We start from the raw sequence: 16,328 nt of genomic DNA, 5'->3' as shown, positions 1-16,328 counted from the left end.
TCAGCAGGCAGCATTATTTTGCTTTTGGATCATAATTTGCCTCTAACCACTTTACTAGTTTGTCTTCACTGTCATTGTAAAATCACATAGGAAAGTAATTAGATTTCCATTCTTTGCCTCTTTTTCTTCTTTGTTTTCCTAGTTTTACAATCTGCTTGAGGCTGAAGTTGATTGTGCAAGCTCATTCATCCATGCAAGACAGATAATAATTTAAGATATCTCAGAGGTTCTCAGCATTGTTAGACTTGAGACACCACTCAGAAAATGCTCACATTTAAGTTTTCACTTGTTTTTTGACTGTGGAAAAATATTAGAAGAGCTTTTCTGTTGCAAAGAATACTGAAAGACTACAACAGGTCAGAATGTTATTAATACCCTGAATTCCTATCTGAAATCTTTGGGTTTATTTTATGAATCATATTTGCACATCAAACAGTGCTAACATTGCACAGCACCCTGGGACACCCCTTAAAGGATCTTGAGGAACCCCAGGGGGCAGCACCCTATTTGGGAATCACTGAGATAAATTCCTGCTTCTGTTCTTCATGTCAGATATTGAATATGATATTTGTCCTCTCTGGGTGTGTGGGACTCTTATCACTCTCATTGGGGGTTCCAGGAATTCAAGAAAAATAATATATGAATTAGTACTCAGGTGACACGCACATGCATGGTTGAAAGGATAACTACAGTCCTCAGTTTGTAATCTAAGATCTCCTTTCAGATCAAAGAGACATGAATATAACCAACTGCTGTTGTCATCCACCCAAAAAAGGAAGATTAAAAAGGAAATCTATCTGCCCTACACTAAGCCATGAAATGACCACCCCAGAGAACAACACTTTAGTTGTTAATTGAATGCTGTCAGAAAGCAGCCCATTAATAGTGTTCTGCCAATTTCTCAGACTGGACAGTTTTGGTAAGAGTTGCTGTCCATGGTAGGTGCTATAGGGCTTGTGCCCTTTCCAAGATGATGTCTTTTCTTCTGCTACAATGAGTAAAGCATCTTATATCACCCTTAACCCTTCCCTGTTGATACAAAAACTCTCCTGCCATGACTTTGATGGTAAATATTCCGGTTCTTATTTATTACAGAGTTGTGTACACACTTTCCGTGACAGGAGGATGTTCACCATGACACAGGGCAGAAGAAGGTTATTACCAACGCTGGCAGCCCCGAGCTAACATCCAGTCCATCAGTCTTTGAAATGTGTATGCCACTCCATTTAACCCAAATGGCATGCTCTTAAATTAGTACAGCCCCCAAGGGGTCCCAAAGGCTGCCGTCACTTGATCTTCAGCTCTTAGGGGTATTTGCCAATATCCTTTAGCTAAGTCTAATGTGGAGATGAATTTTGCCTTTCCTATATGCTCTAACAAAGCCTCTACCTGGAGCATAGGAGAGGCATCAAAACGAGTTATCAAATTGGTTTTCTACAGTCTATACACAGCTGAATGATTCCATCAGCCTTTGGTACTTTTGCTAGAGGGCTCTGCCACAGGCTCCATGAGGTAGTAATAACTCTTTGTTGCGACATTCTTTGCTACTCCTCCTTAATGGGCTGATACTTATGAAAGGGGATTCGCCTCCACTTTTCCCTTACTATGCTTCTCTCAGGAGTTATCTTATGTTCCACTCCCATGCCTTATCTAAGTTTTCACTGAATACATCTGAGAATTCCCTTATCAACTTCTTTAACTGATGACTTTGGCTTTGTGTAAGTTGTCCTCCCAGCCTACGTTGGTAGGTTTTAAATTTCTTGTCATGGCATGGTCTGGATTCATTTGGTGTGTTTTGGGCCGTAGGAAGTTTGCTTCTGGTGATGAGGTTGGTGAGGTTCAGTGCTTATTTGAAGGCTAGGATGGGTGGTTCTGAGAAGATCTGTTTAAAAATTGGGTCTTCCTCTAGTATGGGTTGCAACTGTTCGAGGATTTTCCATATAGGTTCCAGGGAGGGGCGATATGTCATAACCAGTGATGTGTGATTAATGGGGGTTTTCCTTCTGTACTGCAGCAATTCTTCATGTGGTATCTGGATGGCTCTTTCAAAAGTGCAATCTATCACTCTGGAAGAGTGTCCTTGTTGAGTGAAAGCCGTTCTTGAGATTTGTGAGGTGACAATCATGGGTGATCTCAGAGCAAATTCAGTGGTATTGGAGGGCTTGGCTGTATATTACAGCTTTCTTGGTGTGTTTAGGGTGATTGCTGGTTCTGTGCAGATATGCAAGTTGGTCAATGGGTTCTTGTATATTGTGCTCTGTATTCTAGATCAAAGATTGCAGGTTTTCAGTCCAAATTATGCTGTCATCAATATATCTTAAGTATAGCAAGGGTTTGATGTTACAGTCCTTGAGGAATTATTTTTCTAGGTGGCTCATAAAAAGGTTGGCATACTGTGGGGCCATTTTGGTGCCCATAGCTGTGCCCATGGTCTGGAGGAAGTCTTGGTTATTGAAAGTAAAGTTGTGTGTGAGGATGAAGTGTATGAGGTCAGTAATATCTTTGGGTCTGTATTCTGAGTTGCCAACTTGCTCTTGTGGGTATGTAAGGCAGGTTTGGATGCCATCCTGGTGTGGGATGTTGGTATATAAGATGGTAACATCCATGGTGGCTAGGAGGGTGTTGCTGGGAAGGTGGTCTATGTTTTTAAGTTTTTGTAGAAAGTCTGTTGTGTCTTGGACAAAACTCTTCTTCTTTTAGCTTGTCTTCATCTGCCCAGCAGGTCTCACTTAGGGCAGCAATATCAATGTCACATCTTGCAAGTTCTCTAGCGACTACGGCAGTCCTTCTTTCAGGATGCTCACTGTTCAGGGAGTCCTTGAGAGTGTGGACATTCTGTGTAGTGAACTTCAGGACTTTATTTTATTGGTTTTGGCCACAAGTAGAGTGATCCCACTGGATGCAGCAATCTAGCCAGGAGGATTTGAGACCGCCTATATGTAGGGCACCTTCTCTAGCCCCTTCCCCATTCAGGGTGATCAGAGGGGAGCCTAAAGAGGACTGCTCATAGCTGCTAAATTGTACTTCTGTCTCGGTAAGCGCAAAACAACCATCACAAGACTGCCATCTATGTGGACATTTGTGACTAGGGACTCCCAGAAATCACTGTTCCTGTCACCACCACCACTCGTCCGTCACCACAGAACTTCGTTTGTGGGAGATGTTAACATCCCTGGTAGAGGCCTTTGCATGACATCTTTTAATGTGGGGAAGCCAGTGCGCAAGCAACAACCACATGAGCTTGACAGGAGGGAGCCCTGAACCCAATGGCAAGGATGTCCAAGACAACCGGAGACCTCCATTGTCCTGCAACCCTCATTTGCCTTCACAGTCACAGAGAACCAGCAGGTCCTCAAGTACACCTTACACCTGTTCTGTTGTTGGGGTCTTCAAGAGTTTGGACCATGCTTAGTCTGGGACCTCACCTCAGATCTGTTCACCAAGGGAGACCATACTAGGAGTATAAGACTCCAGATGACGGAGCCCTGAGGGTCATTGGAACACACAAGCCGCTCCACCATGACAGAGAGAGGCCATGCTACACATAGTGGCTGCCTGTGCCACTTGTGGTACTTGTGCCACATGTTGGCCACCCCTGCAATGGACTAGGCCCCAAAGAGCTTGTGATATCAATCAATGAGAGAGAGATAGTAGCAGAAAGAGATATAGACATATCTTATATTTCAGGTGTAGACTTTAAAAAGTAATTTACAAAAGGTAACAAGGTAAATCATCTCTTCAGTAAGCCTTTATTTATAATATATAACAATCATGTATTTTGCAATTTGTTGCAATAATGAGTTAGCGGCACATGCTTAAATAACACTCGAAAAATGGAACATTCTATTCTAAAAATGCCAGGTATTGTTATTTGTAATGACAATTACACTTACAAACAAGTATGTTGCATACTGATTCAGAAGCAAACATTCTTTTTTGAATATTAATAGAATAGTTGAATTATATCCATGGAGAGTGAAACCCTCTGTTTAGACCTGGAACAGATAAATGGACTATATAATAAAATTTTATTTTTTAAGAATTCATGCAACAGTTCCTTGTAATAGTGTTCAGTAACAGTCTTCAGTAACCATACATTGTTCCAGTTTTGTGGAAATAGACTGTATAATAAAGCAAACAAAGCATCTGGATTTTGTGAATGTGTGACTAAGGTGCACCTATACATCACATATGTTACCAAATATATACAACTAGAATCACATGATAGATAAGTAAAACATTACACTCTGATTGTTACCAAACATCATAAAAGCTACAAATCTGAAATATAAACAAATACTGGAAATTAATCTAGAACTGTTTTTGAATGTTTTGAATGTTATAGTTATTGGCTCATTGGAAATTTACACAATACAGTAGAAACAAATAAGGGGATAAAATGAAGTTGTGACAATTATATGTAGACCTAAATGAAGTGAAATATTGTAAAGAGATATCAAGCAAAATTAAAGAACAGGGCAAGAATATAGTCAACCAACAAATACAAGGATGTGTTGATTACTTAAATTCTAGTATTATAAAAGCCTTAGCCTGTCTGTCTGTAACGCTTTATTTGCACTCTGATTGGTTGCCTCAGCAGCCAGTCATAGTGCTTTGGACAGACAGAGACACATGGTGGAATGCCACTATGACAGCGGGGACTGAGGGACTGGAGTGGGGGGTGGGTGGGCAAGGCTAGCAGACCTGGCCTTGCCCTCCCCCTGCCCTGCTCCTTTGGAGGCAGAGGGGGATGACAGGGGGCGGAGTGCCACCATGACAGAGGGTATGGAGCGGGGGGGGCAAGGCCAGTCGTGCTGGCCTCACCCCACCCCACTCCTTTGAAAGTGGCAGGGCTGCAGAGTGCTGGCTGCGCAGTGCTGGCCTCACCCCATCTCACATTGTGGAGCGCTGCCATAACAGCAGGGACTGGGGCCAAAGCCAGGGGGTGAGGCCAGCAGTGCTGGCCTCACCCCCTCCCTGCCCTGTTCCTTGAAGCCAGGGACCGGAGCACCCCCCAGCCCCCAACAACAGCTCGTGGGGAGGAAGGCAGAGGAGCAGGAAGGGATGGGGGGGGTGACTGGTGGCTGTGCCCTGCTGCAACTGCCATCACGTTGTAACCACTGCTGCAACTGCTTCCCTGGCCCAAAGCAGGGGTGGGAGGGGAGCAGCCCCAGTCTGAAGTGGCAGTGGGGAGGAGGTGGAGTGGCCCTGACCCGAAGCGGTGGGGGGAGGAGGGGTACAGCCCCAGCCCGAAGCAGAGGAGAGGAGTGGCTCAGGCCCCAGCCCAAAGCGGCAGAGAGGGGAACGGCCACAGGCCCGGCTCAAAATGGCAGGGGGAGGCAGGGAGCAGTCGCAGCCCCAGCCCGAGGTGGGGGAGAGGGGGGAAGGAGCCAGACGCAGGCCTCTGTCCCTGCTTGCCCCCCACCCCCGTCATACTTGCCGGGTAATTTGCTAGTTATGAACATAATGATAACAATATGTACATGGGCATGTGCGTGTACTGTTTAGAAATCTCCTAACAAACCAAAGTAACCACATAACTTTCTTGTTATAACTCTCAACCTCCTTTATCCCTGTTTATACTATACTGTTTGGATCCTATCTACAATTACATCTTAGTCATGCAAGCTATTCTATGTGGGCTGATTAAATTCTGAACTTCATTGAGTTCAATAAAGCTCCATGTAGGAGAAGGGATCTGCCTGCATGTCCCAATTAACAGACATTAGATTATGTGATCTTTGAGGCAAGGACTGCGTGTGCTTTTAGGTCTGTAAAGAGTAATTTTGCACAATTTGGATATTGCAAAAATAAGAAATTGATAGTAATAAGTAATATCCTAAAATAATCTTTAATCCAAAAAGATCTCTTTGAAACTTTACAGCCCTTAACTATTAGTCAAATTTTTAAAACAACGTTAATGGGTCAGTTCTTCTCTAGATATACATGAGCAAGGGTGCATGACTTCTCAACAGATTGACAAGCAGGTCCTAAGTCCAGCCAAGCAAAAGATGATCAAAATTCACCTGGGAAATTTTTAGCACTATGTATTATCGTCACTTACAGTAAACAAATTAAAAGAAAGACTAATCCTCTCTAGAGATTATTTACCCCACAAACCCATAGTGCACTTGGAAATTACTGTACCCTAAAACAGTTTTAAGCAAAGATGAAACTTGAACAGCTAAAAGGGAACTAGTCTGTCTCTTTAGTATCAAATCCTGTTTTAAACCTTTCTGCACTTAGAGACATAGCATCCTGTTTACACATCTAATCAACAAACAGGGTATAAGAAAAACTTAGAAAATTGCCTACAGTCCTCCACCAAATGCATATTCCCAAAATTGATTATGAAAAATTGTTATTTTGTACTATAAGCAACTAGACTGAGTTTGGGAAGTTCCCAAAGTTCTTATGACATTTTGGGGCTTGATTTTTTTGCTGGTATACCTTTTCATGATTGATCAAGGAAAATAATTCATTTTCACAGGGTTTAAATAAACAATAAAAAATAGGAAAAATCCCACTCTCTTTTGACCTTGCCTTAGTCAAATTAAACTACTTTATTTTAGTTTATTTTACTAATCTACTTTATTACCTCTCCATACACTTCATGCACAGTTCTAATTTTCCTAGTAAAATGAGCCCAAGAAAAATGATAGCAAGGTCATGGTTTTCAGATCTTGTGGAAGCTGTGATGTATTTAAAACAATATTGTAAACCTCACCTCAGGTGCATAAGGATGTATAAGAGATTTTCTAGGTCATAGGGTCTACTCTGGTACTGCACAGAATCACATCATGTAATCCAATTGAAATCTGTCTAAAAATAATTAAATATTTCCATCCACTGCTTCTATTGGAAGGCTGGTATTGAACTTAGTTCTCTGTTGGTTAGAAACTTTTTTTCTAATTTTTCCTCCCAAATTTATTCATAGTTAGTTTATGCCCACTTGTTCTTGTGCTAACATTCTTTAGCTTAAATTGCTCCTTTCTTTCTCAGATGTCTTCCCCCAACCTCCAGAATGTAATTATAAGGATCAATTATATTCCTCTCTAACACCTTGTTTTGTTATGCTAAAATAGACTCTCCATCCTAGTATCCTTCTCTATACGTGTTCCAACCTGAATTATTCTTTCTTGAACTTGGATTACTAGCATGATATACAAAGCAAAGAATTTTTGGTGCTATCTTCTATTGGACCACCTGTATAATTGGGAGAGTTGTTAGACAGGCTTTCAGGCACAAAATACCCTTTATCACAGGGGTGGGCAAAATGCAGCCCGTGGACCAAATGTGGCCTGCCAAGCCATTCTATCTGGCTCGCAGGGCCCCTAAAAAAATTAGAAAATTAATATTAATCTGCCCTGGGCTGCCTGTCATGTGGCCCTCGATGGCTTGCCAAAACTCAGTAAGCGTCCCTCTGCCCAAAATAATCGCCCGCCCCTGCTTTATCAGGTCCCATAACTACAAGACTCCTACCCTACTACAGAATTATACATAGCATTCCAGACAAAGCTTTAACAGTTCCTATATCTACTGGAAATACATTACCTGGTAAATTCTAGGAATGTATTTGCCCTCTTCATCACCTCATCACATTGGTGACTCATAGTTATTCTATGACTAAGGCATCAAAGTCTTTTCCCTCTTCTGTTATTTCTAATTGATGAGCCTACAGCTTCTAGCAAAAATTCTGGTTATCAGTCTCTGAGCATGTTTATATGAGACACTTACTGCGCAGTAGCCTAATAACACTGCGCAGTAGCGTAGTAGTTAAAAGCCACGCTAATAGCCTACTCCACAGTGTTATTAGGTTAATGTGCAGTACGTGTCACAAAATAACCATGTACCAGCATGACTGCGCAGTCATTCTAGTTACTGAGCATTTTAGTTAATACTTTATTAAGTACTAAACTAAATGTGCAGTATCTAAGATGCATTAATGAACATGTAGACACGCCCTCTAAGAATGTAATATTGCACTTTGTAGTACATTTCATCCCATTTCTATAATTCCAGTCTTCAAGGTCATCCAGTTCTTCCTGTATGATATTCAAGTCCTCCTCTGTATAGGCGTCCCTCACTTTATGCTGTACACGCGTTCCTGGCAAGCAGCACCTAACTCAAATTTGCATAAAGGGAACCCTCTTTACAATGTAACAAATAAGGATACATTCCAAGACCTTGACTGTACTGACCCCTAGACCCATTTGTACCACTTTTACAAGACAATTTTGGTACTCACCAACAGCAGACAGTGCACGCAAGCACAGGGTGGTGGTGAATGTTACATAATGGGGATGGCAACTACAGAAACACGCGTTGCAGACAATGAGCGAGGAACACAGATCCACACAGGAGACTATATTTTGGTGCACATCACTCCCACAATGCAAAGCAGCTGACTGTGGGATTCTACCACATCGATCGCATAAGAGTGAATTTACCTCGCATATAACGAATTTTTGGTATAGAAAAGGGTCATCGCATAAGAGTGAATTTCAACATACAGAACCTGCATAAAGTGAGGGGAAATCTGTACTGAAGATGCTTCCTGACTTTGTGTCATATGTAAATTGTATCCACTCCTACTTTTTGTGCAAAGGTTATAAATAAAAATATTTAATAAGATTGGTCCCAGACTGTTCCTTGAGGAACTCTACTAACAATCTCCCTTCATCCCAATCCTGTCTTTTCAACAAAGTTGTCATCCCCACTTTAGCCAGTTATGCACCTTACAATTCTTGTCCTACTTCCCATCCTCTAGCTGAATTAATGATTTCCTTCATTGTGCTATATCAAATGTTCATTAGCACTCAGATAAATAAGATATACTTCAGTTCCTTTCTCTTTACTTCTTTTGGTTTGATGCATGAAGTCCAATGAGGACCTCTTACCTTTCTGGGACCTCTCACCCACCAGGAAGCGCAGGGTCAGGGGAGCGCAGGACCACTTCTTGTCCATGGTGGTAGCACCACCTGTCTAGGCTCTCAGGCCTTGTGGCGGCCTCTCCTGTCAGGCTAAGCTGCAACAGGGTGCCCCTCTCTGTTCTTGTGACTGGGAGACAGCTAATAGGTCTGTCTAGTACAAATCTAAGTCTGAAGGAAATATCCTGTAAATGTAATACAAATGAGAAGGAGACTGTATAGAGGAAGTTATAGTAGGAGTCAGTAGAACTTATTATATAAAACTATAGCGATTAGAAGATAATAGCCAAGTCTGCATGGTAAACTTACCGTTCCTGTAAATGGTCCTCTCGGGTATACTGCATTATTCTACACAGACTGCCTCCTAAATCAAAAGTAGCTGCATACAAATGGTACTTTAGGCAGACTAAGTAGTTGTGCAGTAGGCTAATGGGCATTGTCGTTGGACAGTATTAATCAGCCCACCTGAAACTCCACATAAATTCACTTCTATTAAATGTTTACAACAACTGTACACATATAGATCTCTATAGGAGGGCTGAAGGTAGAGATGGGTAGCCACAGCATTCTATTATGGCTTTGTTACATAGAGACTATCTTGCAAAATAAGCCAGGGTGTGAGTTTAAATCTCAATAGCCATTCAACATTTGGACATTTTCATTCTACCCTAAGAAAGCCTGTTTGTAGTTTAGCTTAATCCACCCCCTAAAATGTGCAATAAAGGCTTTCTTAGCTTTGGAACAGAAGTGTTGGGAGCAAGTGCAGAACCTTGCAATAAATGTGTGTTGGCCTTTTCCCTGAATAGACAAGCCAGTATATTCTATGCTCGTGGGTCTACACAGCAGCATTTCTGTGAGGGGATGGAGGGGGCTTCACTCACGTGGCAGCCGGGCAGCAGGAAAGTGGCAGCAGCACTATGCGGGGAGGAGTGGTAGCAGACGGCTGGTGGTGGCAGTGTGGGGGTGGGTTGGAAGCAAGTCACACTCAGAGCTAAGCTTTATTAAAGTGGTCCTCTGCTCCAAAACGTTGCCAACTTCTGTTCCAGAAGATGGTTTAAAAATTGTATGGGGAAAAAAAATCAGTTCAATTCTATGGAATTTTTCTCTAAGGAATCATCTGGGGAGTGCATGACTTTTAATATGGTTTCTTATAAAGCAGTACTTACTCCAAGTTTGACTGTAACTATGTTTGGGTTAAACATTAGCAGCTTCGGAGAGATCCCTAAGGGGTTTCTGAGATATTCATGTGCCATTGAAGTTCATGCAAACCTCCATATTTGCATAGTTTAAAATCCAAATTCTCTCTCTCTCTCTCTCTCTCTCTCACACGCACACACCACACATTGTTTAATCTGTGTGCCTGTATAACACGTTTCTCCTATGGCTGTCTGACAGTAATGCAGGGTATACATACGGTAATCTAACTTCTATCAAGATAATACCATCAGCTTTTGTAACAGTAAATCAAACCTACAACTTCTCCTGCTCATCAGACATGCTTCCTTCCTGTGACAGGAATGATACCGCAACACTGATGGGAAGAGGAGAAGGGATTTTTTTTACATTCACTTTATTCATCACTTTCTCTAAGGTACTTAACCAGAAATTGTAGGCTGAATCACCAATGGAAACTCCAAACGCTGTTTGCTAGAGCTGTTACCCGTGGACAGGAAGCAGTTTGTTTTTATAGGCTAGAGTAAAGGTTATGACACTTTAAATACTTCTTCACCAAGTAGAGGTGGCAACTTCTCTGATTCTTTTCAACATCCAAGTGACAGACACCAACCATGCATTTGAAGCCATTTTCTTTACGTACAGCTTACAGAATGCAGCTTTACTTTGCATGATATCCTTCATTAAAAAAAAATGTGTTCCTTAATTATTCACAAAACAATACTGTTACAGAGACAAATGGGCTGAAGGCATGATGGACTGGCACCCTTAAAGACTGACTCTTTCAGACATAACAGGAGCAGAAGGAAATTCAGAAATATAGGCACAGAAGAAAACACAGCACATGAAATGAGAAGGAGAGAGAGAGGATGGCTGTTCCAACTAATAACAGCTGCATAGGAGATTAGCAGAGGCCAGGGGAGGAGCAAAGGCCAGTGCAAGTATGAGCGGTATCAATGGAAGGAGGAGAGACAGGGTTTATAGTACACGCTGTTGCAAGTCCATGTATGTTTGGGAAAAAAGGGGAAATTCCAAACAGGAAACTTAAACTACAGCATTATTCTTGGAGCTCTTTGGGAATGAGTGTGATGGGGTTATCATTTTTTTGTGAATGTGACTGATACTTGCAGGAAAGAAGATAATGGCACAGAAGAGGATTTCTGTAGAGGAGAATTCAAAGCAACAGTGTGCACAGACTGTTGTGGAAACAGAAGAGGCACATGCAGAAGGAGATGACAATGAAGCAGAAGGAAAATTCAGCATCCAGGATAACACCAAGATTATAAATGTTAAGGTAAATGGAAAGTCAGAGTTCATGCTGGAGATGAAGACCAGTTCAAGGATTCTATTTCTTGTCCAGAGAAGCCTTTTTGGTTTGGAGATATTTGCCTGAAATAAGTGGAAATGGAACCTATAGGTCAGGCATTCTGGATGAGAAAGAGGTGGACGGGGAGGAATCAGTAAAGGGGAAAAAACAGTATATTGTTATGGGCCCCACAGACTCTCCAAGATTTCCCATTTACAAACTTAAAGAGATATTTTTATTATAAGTACCTATACATTTCATCCAGTCCCAACATCCACATCAGGTGTGACTTCTTGTTGCAGCTTTTACAGTAGAAAATTCTTAAGTGCAATTTTCAAAAGAAATTACAGTGGCTGATGCCTGAAATGGTTGAAGGATGAGACTTTTGCAGGACAGCATGATGTTCAAATACCACAGGGATGGGTAAGACAAGAGCCTTAGCAATTAGATCACAGCCACAGAAGGGCAGGAATGGTTCAAGTATAGTCCTTGAGGCAGGGGATGGATTTGCCCTCTCAAGGTCTCTTCCATCCCTACTTTGCTTATAATACTTCAGCTTTCCTGAAAGGAAGGAACATTCCATTAAAGTCAAAGAAGCTGCAGTGGTGTAACTGAGGTTGGAACTAGGTCCATAATACTAATTGAAAATACACATGTAATTTTGATGGGCAAAATGCAATTATGTCAGAGACTGGAAACTAGGCTTCATCAAACTTTTTGCACTTAGTTGTCACTTAATTGTCGGGCATCAATATTTAAGTAATTAATGAATCAACAAAAATGGAAACTAGACAATTTAGCTCAATGCATTGTGTTACAATCACAATAATTTTGCTTGCTGAGGTCTACATTAGAAAATACAGCAACATTCCATGTTTTCAGTGCCTCCTGGTACAGACAAAAGAAACTGCACTGAAAACCAATCAAGCAGACTGTAAATATCAATTAATACAGATATGCAACATCAGTGGGAAAATAGATTCCTTTTTTACTCTTAAAGTATCCCGGACAGGCTCAGCAAATGGGAGCATGAGAACTTGATGGTGTTTAACACCGAAAAATGCAAGGTTCTCCACCTTGGGAGGAAAAACCTGCAGCATCCTTATAGGCTCGGCAGCGCTATGCTGGCTAGTACTACGGAAGAAAGAGACTTGGGGGTCATCATTGACCACAAGATGAACATGAGCCTGCAATACAATGCTGCGGCTAGTAAAGCAACCAAAACGCTGACTTGCATCCATAGATGCTTCTCAAGCAGATCCCAGGATGTCATTCTCCCCTTGTACTCAGCCTTGGTGAGGCCGCAGCTGGAGTACTGCATCCAATTTTGGGCTGCACAATTCAAAAAGGATGTGGAGAAGCTTGAGAGAGTCCAGAGAAGAGCCACGCGCATGATCAGAGGTCAGGAAAATAGACCTTACGACGACAGGCTCAGATCTATGAGGCTCTTTAGCCTGGAAAAGCTCAGGCCAGGGGTGATCTGATGGCCACCTATAAGTTTATCAGGGGTGACCATAAGTATCTGGGGGAACGTTTGTTCACCAGAGTGCCCCAAGGGATGACGAGGTCGAACGGTTATAACCTACTGCAAGACCATTTCAGGCTGGACATTTCTTTACTGTCCGAGCCCCCAAGGTCTGAAATAGCCTGCCATTGGACGTGGTTCAAGCACCTACATTGAGCACCTTCAAGAGTAAATTGGATGCTTATCTTGCTGAGATCCTATCACCCCAGCTGACTTCCTGCCCTTCGGGTGGGGGGGCTGGACTCAATGATTTTCCGAGGTCCCTTCCAGCCCTAATGTCTGTGAAATCTATTAAATCATTTTAGGATACAGTACTCAGTGTCTATTATACTCACACTAAAGGTTTTTTTAAAATGACACTTTTCATTGATTTGTTTTGCCTTTGAAGGCTAAAATTAGCTTCTAGAAATCATGTTAGCCAGTCTGGACTAGTTCCAACCCCAACTAGATAATGGAAATACAAAAGGTTGGCCTGAGCTCAATCTGTTGGTCAACTAAGTGTTTTTCATTTTGGTAAACTTGAGCACCATGCATTTTGTTTCTTAATTGTGTTAAATGAAGGCCATAAACAACCAAAAGTAGACAAAGAACAATTTTAATTGTGCATTTGAAAACCAAATCCAACCTTCATTTATGTACATACAACAAGGATACAATTCACGTGGTAACTCTCACATATACACATCTGAAAACAGTTCAGATCCAGCCTACAGTGCATCCTTCATATATACTATACTCTGAAAAGAGAGAGAGATCAAATTCCTGGAAAACAAGTCAAACCTTTTGGACTTTTTCAAAAGTTAGGTGATGGCTAATCCTATTTAAGCCAGGTTTAGAATATATGTTTTGATGGTGAATTAGCCTGTTCCAAAAGGAGAGATCTGGAGTTGAAAAAAGATCTGTTGTTTCCTTTACAAAGAAACCTTTTCCTTTCTGTTCTTCTTTCTGGTTCCCTATTTGATGATACAATTATCCCAGCCTCCCAAACACTTTCAGTTTTGAACTACATTGCAAAGCTGCACTCTTGTGCATAGTTACTTCATTCAGAGTAGCCCCTTTTTATTTACTCCATGTAAGTTCATGATTTAATAGTTCAGTTCCTTTCTGACTATGTGATTCATCTCACACTAGTCACTGTATAAGTGCACAGTAACACTGAATTTATTTAAGACAAGTTGCTTATTTTTGCTTCTTTCAAGGTGCTTTAGGCTTCTATTATCCCTTTCAAAGTTGTGAGCTCTTTAATAATGTTCATTGCCTTTTATATTTCAGAAGCCGCTGGAATCCTGCTGCAGCAGCACAGTGAGGACCGCTTAGAGGGCTAACAACTAATTAAAGGAGTAGTATCTAATTCCTGTGCTTTATCCGGCTGCCATAGGAAAGTCTTCTGCAATTCACTCAGTTGTTTTCCTTTATCAGATTCAGAATTAACCTGCTAGAGTGTACACGCTCATCAGCCAAAAGCTAAATTCCTAGGTGTGCTAAACTATTAGACTTAGCTTTATGAATCAAAAGAGCCATGATGTCTGCTCATTGACTGGGAAGTATGACATTTTCTATACCGATACTGTCATAAAACTGAACACAGCTTTGTAAAGTTACCAATAAAAGAAATGTGTTTCAAATTGTTTCTACGTACACACACAACCACACTCAGGGAAAGGCACTTTGGAAAAGCTAATCTCTGAGAGGATCCCTTTGTAGAGATCCCTGCACATCATTCTGCTGGGGTGTACATGGAGAAAAGATTATCCCTGATGGCTCTTGGAATATCCTCAAACCTTGTAGATCCACAGAGATCCATGGGAATCGAAACTGATCTGTATGACCTTGTGTTTTTATACTGGCTCTGACTCTCCCACACCTCTGCTGCCCTACCTGCATCTTCTCCTACCTAGGCACTTCCCTCTGATACTCAAGCTGATAGCACCATAATAAATACTACTGCACCAGGTTGTGTTATCTTTCTTGGAGTAGCTCCAGAGGATAGAGTGAAAGATGTACGTCCCGACTCTACTCCCAGGTCCTTCCTATACCCAGTCTCCTCTGCTTCCTGTGTGGATTCCCAAGCACCCAGTGCTCTGTAGGAAGGGATGAAGAATGTTATCATGGGGATGTTTTGGGTCCTCTTCCCTAAAAAAATGAGGGAAATACAGACTCTGTAAAGTGAGCTGAAAACTACTTCTGTGGATATTGATAATGCACCCAGCAACATCTTAGAACCTGAAAAAAGCTTTTAAAGGATAGGGACTTCCTTCTCTTAAAACAGAAATTTGAGATCAAAGCCACAAGGAGGTGCAGGGTATCCTCAGGGGACACAAAGTTGACAGTAGTTCCTCCCCAACCCTCGCTATATACTTATTTTTTCAGTGGCTGATGTTTCAAAAGCTATTAGAGCTCAGAAACATAAAGGACATTGCTTTTAAATATTTAGGATCAAAATTTGCCCTTAGTTATACACATATGCATAACTCCCATCTAAGGGCAAAACCTATTCCTTTAAGCCTATCTCAGGAAAAAAGCCAGATGGTGAAGTGACAGGCATGGTGGAGTGCTAGAGACCAGCATGATTCAAAGCTCAATAGGGAAATTGGCTGAGGGGTCATACTCAGAGAGTAGTGGTGGACGGGTCATTTTTGACTTGGGGGGGAGTGGGCAGTGGGGTCCCCCAGGGTTTGGTCCTTGGGCCTGTACTGTTCAATTTCTTTATTAGTGACTTGGATGTGGGGAGGAAGAGCAGCCTGTTTAAATTTGCAGACGACACCAAGATTTAGGGTGAGGTGGGCATGCTAGAAGGGAAGGACAGATTACAGCAGGACCTGGACAGGTTACAGGGTTGGGCAAATGAAAATAGGATGGGAGTCAATTCTAAGAAGTGCAGGGTGCTGCACTTGGGCAGTAGGAACCAGCAGCATACATATAGGCTGGGGAACTCCCTTCTCAAAAGCACGGTGGCAGAAAGAGATCTTGGAGTCATTACTGACTCCAAGATGAACATGGGCCAACAATGCGAGAACACGGTCAGTAAGGCTAGTCGTACCTTGTCCTGCATTCACAGATGCATCACAAGCAGGGCCAAGGAGGTGATCCTCCCCCTCTATGCGACACTGGTCAGGCCGCAGCGGGAGTACTGCATCCAGTTCTGGGCGCCGCACTTCAGGAAGGATGTGAACTGCATTGAGAGGGTTCAAAGGAGGGCCACTCGCATGATCTGGGGACAGCAGGGCAGACCCTATGAGGAGAGGCTACGGGACCTTAACCTGTTCAGCCTTCACAAGAGAAGGCTGAAGGGGGACCTGGTGGCCATCTATAAACTTACTAGGGGGGACCAGCGGGGTCTGGGAGAGACCTTGTTCTCCCCCCCACAGTGCCTCCCAGATTAACAAGGAATAAC

The 16,328-nt window shown here is 42.2% G+C and overlaps 1 long non-coding RNA gene across 1 annotated transcript in view; it reads left to right on the top strand.

The window, feature by feature from the left end:
• Positions 1-15,585, top strand: part of LOC112551123 — a 20,601-nt gene extending 5,016 nt beyond the window's left edge. The window contains exons 2-3 of the long non-coding RNA XR_003095283.1: positions 11,234-11,397; positions 14,207-15,585. This is a non-coding gene — a long non-coding RNA (uncharacterized LOC112551123). The remainder of the gene's footprint in view (positions 1-11,233; positions 11,398-14,206) is intronic.
• The last annotated feature ends 743 nt before the right edge of the window (positions 15,586-16,328 follow it).

Source organism: Alligator sinensis, unplaced genomic scaffold (genome assembly GCF_000455745.1).
Source record: "Alligator sinensis unplaced genomic scaffold, ASM45574v1 scaffold1277_1, whole genome shotgun sequence".
Taxonomy (NCBI): domain Eukaryota; kingdom Metazoa; phylum Chordata; order Crocodylia; family Alligatoridae; genus Alligator; species Alligator sinensis.
Note: the sequence above shows the minus strand (reverse complement) of the source record. Positions and strands in the feature narration are given on the sequence as shown.